Raw genomic sequence first — 6,802 nt, 5'->3', positions numbered from 1 at the left:
CTTTTATAGTAAGAATAACCCCCATTGTTTATTTGGGAAATTAACATTTTAAAAAAATAGTGAGGGGTAATAATAAATAGGAGGCGCGGATTTGAGTACAAAAACGTCTAATATCTCATTTTCCGTTTCCCCACTTTATTTTGTTGAAATAGTATTGAGAAATTTAAAAATATAAACCGAGTTATTTGATTTGTTTTGCCTTTATCAACTGATGCTAAAACAGCATAGCAAAAAAAGTCTGAACAGACTTGTTGTAATTTATGTAACATACGAAAAACTAGATCTTATCAATTTTGTTATTGTATGATCTTTATCCACGCAGTAGTTGGTACAATACTGTGAAGTAAAATTTAACTTTATGATAATTGTTTTCTCTATTTTCTACATTTTTTACGGGCTATGTACCCTACTTTAATATTTTGCTTCTTTGTTGTGTAAAGTGTGTGATTTAAGACTGTATCTAATATTTTGTGAATGGAAGTGATGCATAATGCTAATTTATTACAACATAACCCGAATGACTGCACAATTTTAATGAGTTAAAAATATACCTTCCAAGGAGCACGAAATGTATGGTAATCTATCCTCTCTAATACTTCAAAAAGAGTGTTTTACTTTTAATAAGATATCGATTTCAAAACATGTCATATTCATATATATAAGATACGTTAAAGTTTACATTTGTCAAATGAATTTAATCTATTATGTTGTAAGGAACTCATAGTATTTTGGTACTGTGAACGTTTCTGTACGAAAGGTAAGTGAAACAATAATAAACTATTACCGCCGCATTAATATTATTTTTATTTTTTTTCCATAGTTTTTGACTGGTTGACTTTAAGGTTACATTCGTAATATTATGACTATGACACCTAGTTGTCAATAACACAAATTACATTGAGATAGTTTTATATCAGGAATATGTGAATTGTGATGGTTTGGTATTTAAACAATCACAAAAATATTTAAAATGAGTGATAATTCATGACGAAATTTAGATAGACTATTATCTAGTGAATTCAGATTTCAGCTAGTTTATTTAAGTGATAAATAAAATAATTATTATTTGCCCGTTATATGTCGCAACACCTTTTAACTCTTCGTTTAATGTCTCAATATTGCTGTAAAATTTACACCCGTAGTTAGGACATCGCAAAATCTACCGCTAATCAGTACAATGGCAACACAAAACGACGCACAATTTACTTTGCTCATCAGGGGGACAAATTTTAGGTCATTTTAATGTTTACTGTTTTTTATAACATTGCTTACCTACCGGCTCCTTTGTTAAAAGCGGTCTAGTAAATCACTTACCGGCCGGTTAACAGGTCTGCAAATAGATACCGACCGGTTATTGTTCTATTGTTCTCTATACAATAGAAAATATGTGAAGTCGAGAAACTCGTGCATTACAGTATACAATAGTCACCGTAAAATATCGCTATATTGTGGGGGAGTGGGGGGGATAATAGAACAGAACAGAACAGAATATTTTATTGGCATTAAATACAAACAATATTTATAGCCATACAAATATAAACATGTATAGTGGTGCATACAAACTTTACCAGAAGAACAAAAGTTTAACAATTTAGATTTAACAAACATTTTTAAGTCTAGTTTCTTTATGGTATCATTGTCTTTCTCTGAAAGCCAAATATAAAAATCGACCTAATTTGTAAATTGATCTTATAGAATCTGTTGACATTAAAGTAGTGAACTTTTGAATAGATGGCCATCTGCAAAAATACGGGGTGAAAGTTTTGATTCGTAACTGTCTGTATTTTAGGACAAACAAGTAAAAAATGATAAGGATCTTCAATCATATTCATATTACATTGAGTACAGTATCGTTGTTGTCGGTCAGTATTGTTATATCGTCCAGTTTCAATGGCTAAATTATTTGTATATAATCTAAACTTGTAATTGTAGTTTTATATTTAGTGTCCATGTTTAACTGCAGGTACTTCTCTGTTTCAAATTCGTGTTTGAATAAACAATAGTGGATAACCTATTAGAATTGTTAATTGTAGTATACCTCGATTGCTTAAAGATATCTTATATTAGCTGCTTAATAATTACATAACTGATATCATTGGGATTCTGAGAAAGCCACACATTTCCTAATCCTATTTTTTCAAGCAAAACTTTAATATGATGTGCCCAATTAAGACCGTTGTATGAGTTACAATTGTTTGCGTCGTTTTTCAACATTTCATATATACATGTATTTATAATTAATGGGTTGTTTGATTTCAAAACTTGTATCCAATATTTGATAATTATCATTTGCCGTGCTGTTTTCATGGGATATCGCCCAAGGTCACCATACAAGCCGTATAGATTTGTCGATCGTTTTACATGTAACAATTTTCGAAGGAATTTACAATGTATTTGTTCAATTTGGTTGCCATCATGATACCCCCAGACTGATGCATTGTAATTTAATATAGAACCTACTAAACTGTCGAACAGACGAAATTTTTCTTTCACAGGTAATTCAATTTTTTTTTAAAAACTATAAATAGGTTATGGAGCGCAAATGATGAATGTTTTGATATTCTAATTTGTGTTCTATACCACGATCCATTTTTGAAGAGATGCGTTCCTAAAAACTTAAATGATGGGACTACTTCTAGCTGTGTATTATTAAGAAATATATTACACTGAGTATGTCAACCACGCTCAAATACCATAACTTTGGTTTTGTTCGTATTGATTGTTAGTCCCAACGTACGGCAGTACCGGTTAAGGTCATTTAGCATAGACTGCAGTGTTTCGGGTGAGTGCGCAAATAATGCCGCGTCATCAGCGAACATCAAGAGGAAAAACTTAAGTTCATTTATTGTAAATATTCCTTCTAAATTAGTATCAATATTTTGTAATATATCATTAACGAACAGTAGAAACATCAGGCTTGAGCTCGGGTCTCCCTGTTTCAATCCTATAAACGAGTTGAAAAAATCCGACATTTTACCATTATATCTAACACATTGTTTAACGATATTATACATTGACTCTAGAGCTGTAACAAATTTTGAACTAACTTGATAACTTAATAATTTGTTCCATAAGAAATTTCTATCTATACGATCAAAACATTTTTCGAAGTTTATAAAGACACTATAAAGTTTTTGCTTAGAATTTAAGGTTTTTGCATTAATAGAGTGAAATAAAAATATACAATCAGTAGTGGATTTTCCTTTTTGGAACCCAAATTGGTTGTTTAATATTAAAGTTTTTTCCTGTGTCCAACTTGTAAGTCTATTCATCAAAACTTGCGAGTATATTTTAGCCATCACATTAATGAGAGTTACTCCCCTATAATTTTTTGGGTCCTCAATATTACCTCCCTTGAATATTGGTGAAATGATACCCTCTCCCCATGTTGTTGGATATTCTCCAGTACAAAATAAACGATTAAATAATTTAAGTGTGAATGGAGATGTTACTTCAAACGAATGTTTATATATTTCAGCAATAATTTCATCAAGGCCTGCACTTTTGTTATTATTTTGAGAAAACGTAGCATTTTTTAGTTCATCATAAGTTATCTCTTTGTCTAGAAACTGGTCGGAATTATTTGCATTTACGTTTTCATTTAGCAAGTTATTTTGATTTGAGCCAAATAGTTCTTTAAAATGACTATAAAGGTCGTCTACAGATAAACTTTGTGCTTTACTATTGGGTTTTTTATATTGTCGTTTAACATTCGACCAAAATTTCTTTGGATTATTTCTTGCCATCTCCGAAATTTTATGTTTTTGCAAACTTTGAAACTTTCTCTTTTCCGTCTTTTTGACCTTACAATAATTAATTTTGGCTGATAGAAAAGACATTTTGTTTTCATTCGTTTTACGTTTAAGATAGTTATTCCTCGCGTTATTAAAAGATTTACGTGCATTATAGCATACGTTATTAAACCAATCTTGCTTCTTTTGAAATGAATTGTTTTTTACTATTCTCTTTTTACTAAAAACATCTTTTGTAGAAGTATGAATTAATGTTATAAAATTTGATAAAACAATATTAACATTATTTTCTAAGTTCTCTACACTTGATTCTAATTGTCTAATGGCATTCTCATCTTGATTCAATCTCAATTTAAAATCTTCAATTTTAGACGCGTCCCACTTTATATATGTGTTTTCTATCGACTCATTTTGGTTTAATGTAAAATTTTGTCTATCTTTTTGTAAGATTTGAAATGAAATACTACAGTGATCGGAAAACTCTGTCATAACATTGACTTGAAAGTTATTAACAATATGAAAATTTTCACTCTTGAGTAACAAATAATCGACTGTACTTGATCCATTGTGCGAATGGAATGTAAAGTCCCCGTGAATATCGTTATGTAAGCGACCGTTACAAATGCGAAGACTATAGTTGTTTTACACATATCGAGCAGACGACGTCCATATGCATCTATCACGTGGTCAACATTTTCACGGTCTACTAAATTTATGTCTAAGTCTGTCCAATCAATTTGATTAAGTAAATAATTATCAGTTTCCAAAACATCAGATAATGTTGAGGTTCTTGCATTTAGATCGCCTAGCAAAAATATTTTACCAAGTGAGTTATATGTCTCAATATCAGACTCTAATTGATCAAACATATCAATATCAAAAGAACTTATTAAAGGAGAGCAACTAGGTAGAACATAAGTATGACATAACAAAATATCTTCATCAAAATTAAAAAGATACTTAGAAATTTTTATCCACATTATACCAATTTGATTTTTATGAATAATGTTTATTTTAGATCGCAAATGTTCCTTATAGTACAGAGATAAACCTCCACTATAGCGGCCTTTTGTAGTGTTCATTGACTTATTACCATATAAATGATCACTTAAATAACCTGTAATGTCTAAATTAATGTTAGAGTCTTTGTGTAACCAAGTTTCCTGTAGTAAAATTATATCATAACTATTTAGAATATTAATAAAATCTGGGTCATGTATCTTGCGACTAAGTCCGTTCACATTCCAGGAAACAATTTTAAGGTGTTCTTCCTGACTCCCCTAATGTGAAGCTGGCATCATGTAAGGCGGTGGGTCTATTACCTTTCCATCGTTAAACACTTTGAATAGATTGTTATTCACAAAAAGTTTCAATCCATTGACTCTTGTGGTACGACCAAGCTTCTTCGTGTTTGATGACGTCATAGAATGCTTTCCTTGCGTCACGCATTGCCTGTGGTCGTTGGATACCTATTCCATAATTGTTGTCATTTAAGATCTTTTTCACATTTTTATCATAGGATTTAAGGCGCACTTGTTCTCTTTCAGAATAATAGTGAAACTTGACAACGATGCCTCTGGGTTTCTTTGCACGATTTGAGCCTAAGCGATGAGCTCTGTCAATAATCATACTATCCCCATCTAAATTCAATTTGCTGGTGATGAGTTCTTTCACAAGAGCTTCGCAGTCCTCCGCCTGGTGTCCGTCTGCTCCGGACGTTTGTTCGGGTACCCCATAAAAAATTAGGTTTTCACGCATTGAGCGAGACTCTAGGTCAATAATTTTTGTCATTAATTCAGATCTTTGGCACTCTAATGACTGCGATTTGTTTTCTAGCTTATTATATGATTGTTCTAGATGATCTATTTGTTTTTTAGCGGCTACTAATTCTGATTTTTGTATGTCGAATTCATTACTGATGAATGCGCATGAGGTTTCGACAGCATCAACTTTATGTTCAAGTGTTTTAAGGCGCGTTTCCATAGCAGATACTTTTAAGTTTATTGACTGTACTGTTTTTTCTACGTTTTCACATGATATCTTCATGGTTTTGATGTCATGATTCATATTTTTAATGTCTTCAATCAGAGAATTAGCCCAATGTGGAGGGACCGACGTTGCTGTCTGTTGTGCGGTAAACATTTGTGGGTGAGGTGACGGGCTGAACCCAAAATAAGGCTGCGAGAAGTTACTTACTGGCGAAGTCATGTTTATCAGCTGTGTATTTGGTGTAAACAAATCTGATCCAAAGTTGAATACACGTTTATTGTCCAACTGTCCACCTGACGTGTTTACCTGTGCTTCACCTGACTGATTTAGACGTGGTACATTACACGTGTATTGAGTTTCTGTAGATAATGGAGATATAGCTTTTCTTTTCTTTTTCTTATTATTTTTGTTCAAATTTTGGCCTGACATGAATAAAAGGATGCTACACTACCTCACTGTCCAATTTTTAAGTCCAAACAAGAGCTGTCGGTAGGACAGCATGCTCGACTATTCTTAGTGCTTGATAGTAAAAAAAATGCCTGATACAGTTACCTCCTCCTGTTTACAGGTTGGGGTCATGATGGTGAACAAGTGTGCAAAGTTTCAAAGCCATATGTCAATGGACTTTGAAAATATTTGAACTATTACAAAAACTTTAACGTAAATTCTAAGACGAAAAAGGGGCATAATTCTGTCAAAATGCATGATAGAGTTACCTCCTCCTGTTTACAGGTTGGGGTCATGATGTTGAACAAGTGTGCAAAGTTTCAAAGCCATATGTCAATGGACTTTGAAAATATTTGAACTATTACAAAAACTTTAACGTAAATTCTAAGTCGAAAAAGGGGCATAATTCTGTCAAAATGCTTAATAGAGTTACCTCCTGCTGTCTACAGGTTGGGGTCATGATGTTGAACAAGTGTGCAAAGTTTCAAAGCCATATGTCTATGGACTTTGAAAATATTTGAACAATTACAAAAACTTTAACGTAAATTCTAAGTCAAAAAAGGGGCATAATTCTGTCAAAATGCTTGATAGAGTTACCTCCTCCTTTCTACAGG

The sequence above is a fragment of the Ruditapes philippinarum genome, unplaced genomic scaffold, assembly GCF_026571515.1.
Source record: "Ruditapes philippinarum isolate M1 unplaced genomic scaffold, ASM2657151v2 ctg3214_1_1_1_1, whole genome shotgun sequence".
NCBI lineage: Eukaryota > Metazoa > Mollusca > Bivalvia > Venerida > Veneridae > Ruditapes > Ruditapes philippinarum.
The sequence above is the reverse complement of the archived record's forward strand: the minus strand, read 5'-3'. Positions refer to the sequence as shown.